Genomic DNA, 16,472 nt, shown 5'->3' on the forward strand with positions numbered 1-16,472 from the left:
ACCAAGGACTGCAATGCAGACAGAGCAGCTCTGTCCTGGGCAGAGGCGTTGGTGCTGTTTCAAATAGTTACATCTCAACATCCATCTTCTAGTCACCTACTGTGACATCTGCACCAAAATATTTAATAAGCATATAATATACCAGAATGAAACTGCTAACCTCAGTGTCTGTTCAGGGAACATACCTTCTGTTGCTTGGTAATACCAGCTTCAAAAAATGTATGCTGCAGTCCTTGGAATACCTATGACTAATGACCCAGAGACGCAGAAGTCCTTGACTGCTAAGGGCTGAGCTGTGTCACAGAAGCTTACCCAACTCTTGTAACCCAGTAACCGATCAGTTAGGACATAGGCACTGACAGCAGACCTCTGTCAGACGCTTTGGCCCTGAGTGATTTTTCAACATGCTATGTTAACAGGAGTAATGTGAAGAAAATACCCTGAGTGAAAGAATAGGACAGCTAAAGCTAAAGTTCCATCAGGAAGGAGACACTTTAGAAATGGGGGAGACAGTTAGACAAGGTTTAAATGATCTGCTTTGTAAGTGCAAGTAAAGGTTGCCAGCAGCAAGGGGGATACTAAGAAGAGTGCTTTTGTTTTGACCTGCTTGCTTTGAAACACTTTATGGTTTTGATAGTTTTCAATTAGTGCAGACAGCAAAGCCTAGCTATGAAGAGGCAATATAGAACTGCAGAGAGAATGTGCAACATGCAGAATAAACCCTGACAACACATATTTTTTTAAATGAGGACTAGGAAAAGGATAACAGTGGAATACACACAACTGCAATTTTCTGAGGCTGGTGATGTGGCTTTAAAGTTCTGGTGGCTGGGTTTCTTGCGAGGGATTTGGTTGTGACTGGGGCTCAGGAAGAAAAACCAAGGTGAGCTAGAACAGTGTGCTGAAGTGACCAGGAACAAGCCCTGACTCATAAAACTGACAGAAGATGTAACATAGTGGGATTTATCTCCACTAGTCACAGCTATCAAAAAGTTAGATGTCTGGTCTACACTAATCTCTCAGGCTCCTGAACAAAAGGCACAAAAGGCAGCTCCAGAGGTTAATGAATCCCAGCTATTTGGAAGACAGCTTAAATCAGAAAGACCTGCCCTCCCAAAGGAACAAAAACAAATACCATGAATGATACCTCCTTACTTTTTCCACAGCTGCAGTAATGTGAAAAGAAACCTTCTTATGACCCAGGCTGATGCTCATGAGAAAAACACAGTGCTCTTACACAACAGACATGCTGGAACTGTCAAAATGCCCTGTTATGTATGTGTGGCTGGGGGAGGAGGGAAACAAAACTGCTTGTGTTTTGTAAAACACAATAACACCAACCTTGGTGGAAGGTGGAGACAGACAATGGTAAACATTTCTGCTAATGTTTAATTGTGTGCCATGAAAGATAAAGGGTTTTAAACACTGAACTAAGTGAGCAAAACACCAAGCCACAGACAAGTTGGACTGGGGTCACTGATGCACCTGAAACCAGAAAAACTTTCAATTGTTGTCATTTTAGTTTCCTTTTGAGTTCAGAGGGGCTTCTATTTAAATTTGCTGCTATAACCCGTAACAAAGGAAAATCATAGCACACACTGAGCAACAAAATGATACTTTCTTTCTTTTTTCTATTTTTAAAGTACATGTGTTTTTAGTAAGGATAAACAGTTAGAAAGCCCTAAGGCCAGATGAAGCTAGTGATTTTTGATTTAATGCATGGAATTGTCCTAAACAAACAAACAAATAAATAAATAAATCAACTGTCGATCCTCTGCATATCGTTGCACTGATGTTGAACCCACGAAAAAGGTAAGTATGTTCCACTAGCACTGAGGCAATGATTTACTTTTTAGAGTGTGGGCATGAGAAGTTGTTTCAGTCATATATTTCGAATATCTATTTGACATTATCATTTTGCAGCGAATAAAATGTGGTTTATCCTTGCTAAGTCTGCAATCAAGTCTAGCTCTGTGGTTTATCTGGCTAATGTTCTCATTGCTTCAACTTTCTTGCCTGGCAGGGGATCAGCCTCTTTTTCCTGCTCATGTTGAGCAGGCAAACTTGCAGATTTCAGTCCTGCTGGCATTTGTTTCTGAAAGAAAAGGGCTATAGTGTACCTTTTGGCATGACATGCAGATAGTGAATCTGGGAGCCTTTCCCTCAGCCAGTGTAGGACCTCAGAGAGGGGCTGATGTTCTTTTACCATCAATATCATTACAAACAATGTGGCTCCTTAGCAAAATGCTTGAAACACATGCAGAGAACCAAATTAGCCGTGGTAAGAACAACAAACCCCAGCCTATAACCCTTTAGAAAAACTACCCTGATAATGCTATGGGACTAAATAACTTGGCCTTGAATGGAATTGTCAGGGTTGGGTTTTTTTCTGTTTCTTTGCAGGTCATACAAGAAGGAAAACCAGTGCTGCACCTTTGACGGAGTTTCAATAAATATTCAAAGTCCCTTCAATTACTGCCTGATTAATTAATGTGGATGCATATAAAACGAGGAACAATTGAGTGACTTTCTGGGCTTCCTTGGGGAATTGGACTTTGGATGTAGCTCACTGTGTTGTATGTGATACAACTTTGAAAAGAGAGGAAAGTAGAAAGCTGAGAATAATAGGTGGTGGAAGCCTTCCAAACTCACTGCGTTGCTGGCTGTGTATGTGGGAAAGTCTACATTAGCACTGCAACCTTAGCTGCTGTGATTTGCCAGTTACTGTTTTGGAAATGGTACTTCCTTGCTCTTTGTGCCCTGAGGGAAGTCTCTGTGCATTACCCTGCTGCCTGCATGAGTGAATCCTTTTTAGTAAAATAAACCTGACCACGAGAAACAGAGAATATATTCAAGCCAAAACACTATGAAGAGACTTGTGCTCGTGGTGAGAGTCTAATTCCAGGGATCTTACCTAGCCTACTTACACTTTGATCCAGTGGTTACTCCATTGGTGACCAGCTTTTTTCAGAGGTATGCCACAATCCTTCTTGTGAGTCCCAGCTGTATTTGAGAAACACCCTTTCTCCCAGGAAAACAGGCATGAGTTTGTGGTGGCTATTTTTAAGCTGTTACAATTGATTAAAATATTTCTGACTGTGTTGGAGAAGAACATCGAGGGGTCTATATAGATTAGTCATATTCTCTCACTTTGCAGATGTCCCAGAAAGCTTTCCGTATGGAAGAAGACATACATCTTGTTGTCTCACTCCATTTCTCAAACTACCAGCTGGACAACCATGTAATCTCCACCATGACACAACGGTATGGTTCTACTTCTTTGGGTTTTTTCCTCATCCAATAGCTCAAAGTTCCCGCTGTAGTCATCACTTCACCTGACTCTGTGGTTTCAAGGATGGTGGTGTGTGTCAGTGGACTCTATAGCTTGTCAGTTTTCTAAGAATTGTATCATCACATGTCGTGTGGACCTGTTCTCTCAGAGAATCATGTAGCAATGACTTTAGCACCATGTGAATACGCAGTGATCTCCTGTGATGCTACTATCCTTCACTGAATCTGAAATGTGGTCTTACCAATAGTAGAACTTTCCTAAAACTTAAAAATGGACAATGATTTGAGTATTTCATGCCCTGGTCAAGACAGCTGAAAGACTGAGGACTGCTGGATGAGAGATTAATCCTCTGGTAAGCAGAACACGGATGTGAAAAGTTCAGCCAACTTTCTGTGTTTCAGCTTCCTGGTATGCATTTTAGAATTTTTAGCAGCAGACAGCTGCTTTAGGCAGCATGAACGGGAATGCTTATGCTTCCTCTGCTGCTATTCCCATTGATAGGGCAGTCTCTGCTATTGACTCTTGACATTCACATTTCTGGTTTGGAGGATGCAGCCCACATCAATCGAAGCTTGTGAGTGACAGGGAAATCTGCAAAGGAAGCAGGATCCTTCTGTTCTGCTATTACCGGTTAAAAAAGACTCCCTTCCTGATTGTTATTCCAGTGGTCTACATCTTTCTGAGTTGATAAGCAGTTATATTTATTGTCTGTTGCTTTCTTCTGTGACTCAGCAGCAAGCAGGCTAAGATTCACAAACAGAAGTAAAATGACATCAGCAGTTGTCAAATAGAAAAAGACAAAGCTGACAAAGGCATTTTGCTTTAATGCTTCAAAGCAGATATTGTAAATAACAGAGTGTGGACACACACATGGGAATATTCAACACAGAATTTTTAAACAGTTGCCAGCATCCACATCTTGGAGAAAGAAAAGTCACTGCCTGCCTCAATAGCAACTTATATTTTAAGTTCAGCTGATCAAAGATGAGCACAGCAGTAGCTGCAGGCAGCTACATCAGCTGCACCAGTGAGACCTCACATCAGGATGGAGCTGACAGGTGAAGATCTCAATAGCACATGGGGGTGGTACATGCCCTTCCAGCCATGCTAGGCGCTTCTCTGCTGTTACAGCTAGTTTTTGCATCACCAGTACTGGGGCAGCAGTGATGGATAAAGACAGGGTAGTCATGCATCTATTGCTACTCTTGTGTATCATCACCAAGCTCCTACCAGCAATCAAGTCACCCAGGTTGTCCGTATGCGTGCTTGCTCACCAATGTTAAACTAAGGGAAGACCATATGCAAGCCTTTTTTGGAGCAGCACTAGGAGCACTGCTGAATATCCTGCCCTGCAAAAAACTTGGCACAGTCTAAACAATCCAGTAAACTCCTCATAAGTGCCTGATAATTTCTTTATCTTTCTCCAGTTTTCTATGTGACTCAAGAGAATCCAGAGTCTAATTCTTCCCATAGATCAACTTTCTGCTATAATTTGGTGCCCTGTTTGGCATTTGCCTGCCTGATCAGCTCATCAATTATTTTCCCTTGTACAGGAGGATGTCTAAATGAGAAACAGATAAGAAGTGATCAGAGCTTTTTGCTTAGCACCCAAACCAAACTTTTTTCTGAGGCTCAGTGGATGTTACCCAGCTTTAAAAGAGCGGTGCTCACATATTTCTGTCCTTTCCTTCCACAACAGCTCTAACTCGAAAGAAAAAGAGCCCAAAACACAGCAAGAAAATATGTTTTTTTGCTATGGGCTTATATTCCTTCACCTCTGCTTCTCTTTCTGCCTCTCCTAGATTCCCTTGATCAAGAGTCTCTTGATCTTTCTGTTCTGAAAGCCATCTCAACAAGTTTCAAACTTATCAAATCATTCATAGCTTCTCCCTTTGAGAAATGTGTTGAGTTCCTTTTGCATGTTTATTTCTGATACTCTTTGCAGATACGTTTAAGAGCTTCGCTACATTAACATCCCTAGTCTTCACCTTACTTCAGAAGATTCCCTTTTCTTTTCAAAACTAAATGCCAGATTTTTTTTTTTTTTTTTTGATTTTTTTTTTACCTCAGGAGTGAAAGCAACTTTTTACGTCTTTTTTTTGAATATCTGGGAGGAAGCATTGTCAGTTATGAAGCCTTCAGTTCACAATATTTTCTGCTTGAGAAGAAGTTTAAGCATAGCCAAAGCATGTGCTTTTCACCTTAGATAATATACCAGTTCTCTAAAGGTAAGAGGCTCAACAGGTAAATTGACATGGATTTCACTGAAATCAGCTATCTAAGTTATACCAGCTGAGACTTTGCTTGGAGAAATCAAAAGCAAGCCTCTCTGGAAAGTAAGCACAGTCACCAGCTGACTTTAAATTACTTTTCTCGTCAGTGCACACTTCCTGCTTGAGGATGTCAGGACTGCTTTCCTGAATCTTTTCTGTACTTTTTTGTGGTTCTCTTTGTGCTATTTGTGTTTAAAGTTCCCTTTGTCCAACATATTCGTTTCTTTTGCACCTTGGCTTTCAGACTGGGTGCTGAGCTGATCTCTATATGAAAGTTGGCTGACATATCCTACAGCTGTCACTGAGCAAGACTGAATAGCCTCTTTTTCTGCTCAATTGTTTTTTCATACCCCAGTGACTCTCCTCATCATATTTGGAGGGTCCTCTAGAACAGCTTGACTTCTTACACAAAATAGCTGCTGCAGTTGAGTAGGCTCAAAGGATCCGTGCCCATTTGTCTTCCATGTTGCTCTTCACACATTTTCTTCTTCCCTACCCCTTTAACAGCGACTGAGTTAGGTCGAGAGGATTGCAAGACCCAACAAATAAACTGGTGATTCCTTGACTTCATTGCTTCTTCCATAATGAAAGTATTCTTCTCTTGTGTAGTGGAAAGGTGTGCATCAGCACTGCTGCCTGGCCAGAGCATTGTTGGGAAATGTAGTTTGGCTGAGTGGCAAAATCCCCAACAAAGAACAGGAAGATGATGGACTTGAGACCTCTGGAGCCAAGCTGTGATGGCCCTTCAGAACTGAAGTATTTTAACTAGTTTGTTGGTTTGCCTGCTCAGGTTTTCAATGAAAAATTGAAATGTTCTGTGGAAAGCAAAACCTTTTCATGAATAATCCACTGCCACTGAAAGATCCATTCTCTACTGCAAACAGTTTGATGTAGAATTTTTCAGTTGGTTTCAATTAGGACAAAAGTAGAGTGTTCTCTGTGCTATCCTGGGGGCTCAAAAGGCAACCTAGCAGTTGTCCTGTATCTTCGGTAGCAATACATGTTTGATCAGCTTGTGTACTCAAGATACAGGCTTAAGAGAAGGGAAACAAGGCTTAGTTTGCTGAAAGGCCCCTAGAATTCTCCTCAGAAATGATATGACTTGCGATTCTTTGGGCCAATGATAACGCTTTTTCTTCATGCCCATTTCTTCCTTGCATGCTCATGTTGAGCAAACCCCTATGTTAGTTTTCTCATTTGACTGAAGGTTTTCAGCCTTATTTCCAATTCTGGCATTGCACTAGGCACATCACCTGCTTAAGTGATATTCTTCACTGAGATAGAATCATAGAATGGTTAGGGTTGGAAAGGACCTTGATGGGTTAAAGTATCTAAATACTTTTAAGTTGGTGTGTCTCTAAACAAAATGCTGTAATAATTGATGGGGAGATACATTGTAAAAATAATTATCCCAGTTTTGGTGTAAGAGAGAAAATTAAGACTACCAGTTGCTGCATGCAGAACTTCAGTTGGAAGGTCGCCACAAGCGACCGTAGCTGGTTTGGGAAGTTTTAAGTGTGTATTAATCTCTGTTTCAGCAGAATATGTACCTTTCAGCCCTCAAGACTTTCTGAGTCAGTGGGTGCCTTATCCATGCTCGTCTTCACAGTTTTCTGCCTGGTTACTGGAATATGGGCAACATTTGGTGGCACATAAACCTTGCGGCTGCTTTCATCATTTTGTCAAAGGGAGAGAAATAATGAAAGAGCTGCTGCAAGAAAACAAACGGCCAAATAGCTGTTGAGGCAGGAGGTTCCAACTCGCTGGAGCTCAGCTTATTACAGGCCATATGCCTGAGTGGCTCCTCTCACCAAGTGCTGCACCCAGCTATGGAAACAAGTGTGAAAACGCCTGTGGTTCATCAGGCCTGGTTTGCTATAAATATGTGCAACTGCTGGGAGAACAGACAATAAGAAGCTGAAATGGCTGTGTAGTTAACAGGAGAGAGAATCCTTTAAAAATACAACATTGATAAACACATTTCCCAAATATTTATGTAAAGATGTTAATGGGCAATAATAATTTGTTTTCCAAGCTCACAGCAGATGCTTTTCTCTTAATACACAGGCTATATTCATAAATGATGCAGCTTAACTTAAGTAGGGAAATAAATTGATACGCTCTTCTTCCTTATTTTTAAATATCATGGGGTTGAATTAATAGTTACTCTTGACAGATATCACTAGATCATGCCCTTTCCAGCTACACCCAATGTTTGCAGGGCTTGCTGTGTAAATGAGGGACTAAGCACATGACTCAGCTCCTGAATGATGGATGTGTTAAAGAGACTGAATGACAGAGCTGGCAGAATAAGGAGAACAGAAAGTGTGGAAGAAATCTGTTTCTAACCTGGCATTTCAATTATCTTTACTTGGCAGAGCTCCTCTTAAGAGCGCTGAAGGCTCAGGCCCCATCCAACCATTTCATTTGGATGTTAGGAAGTCTTTATTATCTATCAAAGGGAAGTGACCATCAGCAACCAAGAGCTTACTCTACAGCTGCCATATTCCCCATTCTCTATACAAAGCACTTCTTTTCTCATAGTGCTTAGCTGCTGACTGATTTATTCTGGAAGACATCTTCCTGGTAACATGGCTTTGCTAATTCAGAAAAAGTATTCTAATTCAATCCAATAAGACATGTACATTTAGTTATTCTGGAGGAGGTATTCCACTCTAAGTTCATACCACGTCCTTAATTTATAAGGGTTTCAATAAAGAATCTGGTGCTGCTTCTCTCACCCCTTCTATATTTCTGTGGCCAGGCTGTACAGCTCTGTGCCTTTTTTCTCCTTTAGACTGGGGTTATGTCATGTGTCTAGTAGCTCTTCACACACATAATTCAAAACACTATCCATAATTCAGTACAACTATATCAATCCACCCACATTTCGTAAAAAGATGATGACAAGCTCTGTTTCATTTAATTTATACTCCCCCTCTATGTGAGAGACTCCTGCCCTACCTTTGAGACCTTTAAACTTTATTTTCTTTTTTGGTGGCCTTTGCGTCCCCTTTCATACTGCCCACTTGTGAGCTTTTTTACTTGTGTGTGTCTTGCTTAACTTTCCCAGCAGCACATCAGGTAAGATGCACTTTATAACTGAAATGAGCTGTGCTGACAGCTCTGGTCTGTCTCTGTTTTGATTTGAAATGCTGTTACATGAAATGCTAGGAAGGTGTCTAGACATGGTGCAGGGTAGGCACCGCATGCACACTGTTAGCAGACATTACTAATTCTTCAGTGCCAGTTGCTGTCCTCCTCCATGTTAGTTCAGAGGAAAAAAGGGTTGTGTGACAATCTTTCCACCTGCACAGGATGGTTTTATCCGTCTTTTTTTTTTTTTTTTTTAACAATAAGCTAAACTAGAAGTAGAAAGTCTGTTTCTTAGAAATTGAAAAGTCATCTTACCAGTTTCATTAAAATTTGCCATTCTTTTCCTCTGTGTCACATAAGGGTCCATTAATTATCCTTCTGTCTCTGAACATGGCTCCGAAGAACAGGGTGACCACCTTTTTTAATAAAATTGCAGATTTACAATTTTCCAGCTCAGTGAATTTCTAGTGTTTAAATATATTGAAAGGCCAATGCCAGGCTTCTCTGCCTCCCTGTGCATTTTGCTGGGAAGGGGGTGCCAGAAGGGTGCATGAGCATAGAATGAAAAGGGGGAGAGGAGGAAAAACTGGGCAGACAGATATGATGGCATGAAAATCCTGAAAAATAGAAGGGATTAGAGTACCTGGAGAGACCTGAAGTTCAGAGGGGGCTCTTGGTGCCTCCTTAACCCTCTCGTTGCTCCCAAGCAGGAGTGATGAACTTTACTAGGACCCCAGACAGGGCAAAGCTGATCTCTTCTGAGGGATGGTCCATCTGTAAGATGAGGTCCAAGCTGGTCTAATAGCCTTCTGCCTCTTTGCAAATTGACTTGCAGAGGGGATATCAGGAGAGCAAGGCATAAACTCTGCACTCAAACCCAGGTAGGTTTGACACAGCCATTCAGAAGTGTGGGATGATTCATTCTTCCTGTCTGCTTTTCTGGGTTGGGAAGGGGAATGATGAGCCCACGCAGCATTTTCCTGCTGTTGTCTGCAATTGGAAATTTGTTTTCTCCATCTGCAAAACTGAACATTCTTCTGGCAACAGAGAATGCACGAAGAAGAAGAAGGGTAACAAAGTAAAGTGACAGAAGAAAGAAAATTAATTGTGATCTAAATAAAAAATATCAGGAGGAAGAAGGATGGGGGCTAGTGACAAAAGCAGAGCTGGGGTCTGCATTTTTTGCCTGTAGTTTGTGATCCTGATGTATAACTAAGCAACCTCTAGTGGCTGCCTTGCTTGAGTATGACAGCCTTTCTTACAGACACAAAATAATCAGACATCCAACAGAAATGTTTCCTAAAGCTCAGTCTTTCCACTCAGTACTTACGGTAATGTTCATGTTCCTGAGGGCACTGGGGGACTGCTGGCATCCCACACTGCTGGTGGAGTGAGAGACACTGCAGTTTCCTGCTAACACCTGAGCTGAGTTCCATGAGACCGATCTGGAGGTGAGAAAGGACTTTGGGTACATGGATCATCTGCCAAGAACAGTATCAGCTTGTGCCTATTTTTACAATGGGTGGACCAGCCCAGGCACATCCCTCCTGCGTGGCAGTGTTGCTAGGGGTAGTAGGATGCCTGTGCCCAGTGCAAGCTCCGTGCCATAAAGTCTCTCCACCTACTTTGCTAAAACAGATGCAGAGACAGGATACCACTCCCAGGGCCTATAAATATTGGCTCCCTGGTTTTCTTCAGCTCTCTGTTTTTGAAAAGGAAAGTAAAGCTTCCTCTCAGGGTTAGTGAGAAAGGCAGGAGGATGCCTATCAAACATGACGAGCTGCTCTCCAAAAAGCTGTCACAGAGGAGTGCCTCTGGCTGTGGAACTTGCGTTCAATACCACATTCATGAGAAACCCAGGAGGTCACATCTGTGACCTGTCTTCTTCCTGACTTGTTAGTGACATGTTTAGGTCATGAAGCAGGTGATACAGCAAAGGCAAAACTGAAACCTCAGGCTTTCTGAATGCTGAAGTTCCTCAAGAGAAGTCTCAGCCAAATTTTGGCAGAAAGTAGAAATAATTTGGAATTATTGTCAAGGGAGAAAATGGAAAGGGAGCTTGATGCAAAATTTCATCTGGATTCCTTTTTATTAGAATCATAGAACAGTAAGGGCTGGAAAGGACCTCAAGATCATCTAGTTCCAACCCCCCTGCCATGGGCAGGGACACCTCACACTAAACCATCCCACACAAGGCTTCATCCAACCTGGCCTTGAACACTGACAGGGATGGAACATTCACAACTTCCCTGGGCAACCCATTCCAGTTCCTCTCCACCCTAACAGGAAAGAATTTCTTCCTTATATCCAATCTAAACTTTCCCTGTTAAAGTTTTAACCCATTACCACTTGTCCTGTCACTACAGTCCTTAATGAAGAGTCCCTCCCCAGCATCCCTATAGGCCCCCTTCAGATACTGGAAGGCTGCTATTAGGTCTCCACGCAGCCTTCTCTTCTCCAGCCTGAGCAGCCCCAACTTTCTCAGCCTGTCTTCATATGGGAGGTGCTCCAGTCCCCTTATCATCCTCGTGGCCCTCCTCTGGACTTGTTCCAACAGTTCCATGTCCTTTTTACGTTGAGGACACCAGAACTGCACACAATACTCCAGGTGAGGTCTCACAAGAGCAGAGAGAGGGGCAGGATCAGCCCCTTCAAACTGCTGGTCATGCTCCTCTTGATGCAGCCCAGGATACAGTTGGCTTTCTGGGCTGCGAGCGCACACTGCAGCCGGCTCATGTTCATTTTCTCATCGACCAGCACCCCCAAGTCCTTCTCCACAGGGCTGCTCTGAATCTCTTCTCTGCCCAGCCTGTAGCTGTGCCTGGGATTGCTCAGACCCAGGTGTAGGACCTTGCACTTGTCGTGGTTGAACTTCATAAGGTTGGCATCAGCCCACCTTAGAAGCATGTCGAGGTCCCTCTGAATGGCCTCCCTTCCCTCCAGCGTATCAACTGAACCACACAGCTTGGTGTCATCGCCAAACTTGATGAGGGCTCACTCAACCCCCTGTCCATGTCACTAACAAAGATGTTGAACAGGACTGGTCCCAACACTGATCCCTGAGGGAAACCACTCGTTACTGGTCTCTAGCCGGACATCGAGCCATTGACCACAACACTTTGTGTGTGGCCATCCAGCAGTTCTTTATCGACCAAGTGGTCCATCTATCAAATTGATGTCTCTCCAATTTAGAGACAAGGATGTTGTGTGGGACAGTGTCAAACGCTTTGCACAAGTCCAGGTAGATGACATCAGCTGCTCTACTCCTGTCCATCAGTTCTGTAGCCCCATCATGAAGGCCACCAAATTGGTCAGGGAGGATTTCCCCTTAGTGAAGCCATGCTGGCTGTCACCAAGCACCTTGTTGTTTTTCATGTGCCTTAGCATGCATTTCAGGAGAATCTGCTCCAAGATTTTGCCAGGCACAGAGGTGAGACTGACTGGTCTGTAATTCCCCGGGTCTTCCATTTTCCCCTTCTTGAAAATGGGGGTTATATTTCCCTTTTTCCAGTCATCAGGAACTTCACCTGACTGCCATGATTTTTCAAATATGATGGCCAGTGGCTTAGCAACTTCATTTGCCAGCTTCTTCAGGACGTGTGGATGGATTTCATCAGGTCCCATGGACTGGTGTATGTTCAGGTTCCTACGGTGGTCTCGAACCAGATCCTCTCCTACAGTGGGCCCAAGGTCTTCATTCTCACAGTCCCTGTGTCTGCCTTCCAAGAGTTGGGTGGTGTGGTCAGAGCATTTGCCAGTGAAGACCGAGGCAAAGAAGTCATTCAGAACCTCAGCCTTCTCCAAATCCAGGGTAGCCAGTTCTCCCGACAGATTCCGGAGGAGACCTACATTGTCCCTAGTCTGTCTTTTCTTCGCTACCTACCTATAGAATTTCTTCCTGTTATCCTTAACATTCTTAACCAAATTTAATTCTAACTGGGCCTTAGCTTTCCTAACCTGGTCCCTAGCTTCCCAAACAACATCCCTGTATTCTTCCCAGGCCACCTGTCCTTGCTTCCACCTTTGATAAGCCTCTTTTTTCCTTTGAATTTTCTCTTTTATTGAAACTACCTCACTTTGATTCATTGATCTCTATCACACACACAAAAAAGCTAAGGTTCCAGCAAAACTATACATAATTTCAGTTTGTGTTATAAGTAGGAGTTTTTAATTTTGCTAAAAAAACCCAATATTTTTACTGAAAACCTTTTTAAAAAATCATTTCTTGTCCCAGTACAAGGAAGCAATATTGAAAAATTTTGTACTTTCATATGACACATTAAGAAATTAGTTTTGCTACTTGCTCTGGTAGGACCAGGAGTTCATCCAAATTACTGAGTGTGTCTATATTTTGCTCTAAAACCTTATTCACGAAAGTCATCCTTTGACCGTACTCTTCATTATTAAAATTCTAGCCTTTTTCCTAATTTTTGAAACTCTTAATCAGTCACAGTTCCCTGTTCCCACACTCTTGGTATAAACATGGCAATAAATAGCTGTTTACAAGGCACAAAAATGTATCACAAAAATTAACGCAAGGCTGAGGCTCTGCTGTTGTTTGCTTACATTGTTTTGGAAGAATATGCATGCTTATTATGAAAACCTGCCTTCAGAAAAAGATGAGTGTTTGAAACTTGCAGATGAAAACTAAATTTGTTTCTTCAATCCTTTTTAGTATATTTGCCATATACTTTAATGAGTATGCTCTCCTGAATTGCGCAGGTGGATTTGAGAGAATGTTTTTTCCTCTCTCCTCCTCCCTCTCCTCCTCCCCTGACACACATGGAGACACATGTACACACACACATATACACACATGTACACTCACTTACATGCAAATCCTAATGCACAGAAATTCCATCAAGCATTTTAATACTACTGCCAGGCTTTGCAGCACAGTTATTTTTTGTGTAAGAAGATTAGGACTTGGACCGACTTTCTATGGCATGTGAAGAATGTGCAGTACAATTAAGCACACTAAAGACTAGAGACAACATGTAAGTACATCAGCAGCTAAAAGGTATGTACACCATACAGCTGCAAATGAAACATAGCAACAGAACAGGAGGCATGAACAGATTCCATTACATAGGATTATAGCGATGGCCTGAGAACAAAACTGGAAATTCAAATCTCAAAAAAAAAAAAAAGAACAGTTGGGACTCCTATGGAGTTTTAACAATTTTGTAGCTGACAGGATCTTCCTTTAACTCTTTTCCAAGACAAAGATGCATCTCCCAGAGGTTGAAAACAAAGACTCCTGCCTGCTTTCACAGCTCAGACTAGAAGCAGTGATAAGAGTTTTTCCCCTGCAGAATCCTCCACATTTTTTCATAGCTGTTGTGCATTAGGAAGAGTGCAAAGTAGAAGGGAACTACCACTTGTATAGAGCAGCATACTGTGCACAAATAGACTTTTCATATCGGATGAGATACTTTCACTGCTGTGAGGACACAGTGTACATCATGTTTTGCTGTACATATAGGGTGCTTTTGCCCATTCCTCACCAGGCAGCAGGGGAAGCAATGGAGCTGGAGGCCTTTGGGCTACACACAGCCCAGTACTCCAGGGATGTCACCACCCTTCTTTCAGAGATGGCTGTGGGACACCCTTTCCAGCTTCCCAAGGTCTATGGGAGCCACTTCTCAAACTTTCAGACAATTGGGCACCATTCAAGTGAGGCTCCATCTTGCTCAGTTAAAGAGGGGTTTTAGTTTTATTTAAATTAGGTGGAAGGCCCTGTTGTAATTTGATTTCTTTTGGAGGTCAGATATATGTGTCTTTAGGTAAAGTGAAGAATATCACTAGGCAATGACATTAGTCCACAAAGAAACCAAAGTAATACCTAGTGATTTCCTCGCAAGTGCAAGTTGCACTGCAATGCACTTGCATAGCAGAGTGGGCCAAGTCTTCTCATGTAGGCGGACAGACAACTCTTCAAAGAATTATCAGATAAACTGCTCCTGTGTGACTTTTTGAGGATGACTAATACTGAAGATGGATGGTTGTCAGAGAGAGGCACAGTTACTTTGTAATTTTTGCTAAATATACGATTTACAATACTGCTAGGCTTTAGGGTACTGGGGTTTTTTTGATTTCTGGCTTTATTCCCCACAGTTGACAGCGTGGCTGATTAAGCGGTTTCCAGTCCCCCATCTTCTTTGCGCAAACAGCAAAACATACTGATTTTCCAAACAAGAAAAATATTTAGCATCCTAAAAATGAAGTCCAAGTTGCTTTGAAGAATTCAGAAGTCTGTTGTCCTGCAGCCTGACTGAGATACATGTGTTGTTTCTGGCATGTTGTATGTTACAGTGCCTTGTTCAGAAATACACCTTATATAGAGAGAGTATCAGAGGTATAAATAACTTTTCTATTTGCAAGATTGCTCTTATATCGAAAATATTTTTGATCCTCCTAGAAATGGGAAGTAGACTAATTGCAAAAACCAGCTTTTAAAGCATACTCACAATTTAGCAGCTTAAAATATAACCCATTTTTTTTTGCCTCCTAAAGCTGTTGGCACAGCGAGCAGTCCCTTTCACAATGCAGCTTCATGTGGCCTTACCCACAGGTTTTCCTGGTTCAGACTCTGCAACCAGACTTTCAAGCAAAAAATATGCTTCTCTGCGTGTGCTGGTTAACATCCATAGTAACTGAGCACTCAGGCCCCCCACCAAGATGAACTCATTCTAGTTTTCTGCAAACACTGCTCTAGAGCCTACAGGTGGTCACTTTTAACTATTCACACAGTGAGATGTTATTTGAGTTGACTATAGGTGGCTAAACTGCTTCTAAGTATCAGCCACTGAACCATAACAGCCCATAAGTTGATGTGTACATTGAATATAGCATAAGAGCCCAACAGGTGTTATGAATTCCGCATAAGGCTTTGGAGTAGTTGAATCAACTTTGGAAATATGTTTAGGGCAATGAGATGTGAATCTTCCTCCAATGTCGGGAGGAAGCAGCTGCTGGTTTCAAACTCAATGGATGGCAGTGGAGGAGTTCCTCAAGGAATCAGGCAAAATTACTGCTCATTTGTAGCTATACAACAATTACAATATAATAATTATATATTTATATATATCAAGTACCATAAAGTAGTAAATGACATTTCCAAGCTCCTGTGGATATAATTTCATAAGAATTTGAAGGACGGGAACCACAAATATGAGCCTGGTTTGCTTTTCTCTTTTTTTTCTCCAGTATATATGTGGTTCTACAGGCAGGTCTCAGATAGCTACAAGTTAAATTTTGTGTCTCTCTGGAGTAAGAAGACAATTTCATTGCAGTTGTGTCTTTGGCAGACAGTGGCTATAAAAACCTTCACTCATTCACGTTAGCCACAGAAGTTAGAACTGCATTACTGGAAGACTGAGCAGAGGCAGATTGTTGATGGTTTTGAGTAATGTTATCTCGTTTTCATATTTATTGCCATAGCAGACAACATTTTATCAGTGTCACAAACAGATTTGTTAATAACATGCAAAAGGACCTTTTTTCTGGGAGATTCTGGGTTTAGGTAATTTGAGTTTCTCTTTTAGATTTTATTTTTATTGGATCTTATTACATATTTCCTTGTAATTATTATCACATCTCATTCTGGCATACTGATTATTATCTCTTCTCCTTTTACCAAGCTGAATTTCTACATTTTTTTAACTACTTAGTAGAGTTTTATATTTCCTCTTTCACCAAATGGGTTACAGCTATGCTTGTATTTTCTCTTTTTAATTTTTTGTCACGTGTTCATGCATCCCCTGCTACAGAAAATGGAGTAATCAAAATGAGAAGAGGTTCCTGATAAT

This window comes from Lathamus discolor, chromosome 5, assembly GCF_037157495.1.
Source record: "Lathamus discolor isolate bLatDis1 chromosome 5, bLatDis1.hap1, whole genome shotgun sequence".
In the NCBI taxonomy this organism is placed as follows: Eukaryota; Metazoa; Chordata; class Aves; order Psittaciformes; family Psittacidae; genus Lathamus; species Lathamus discolor.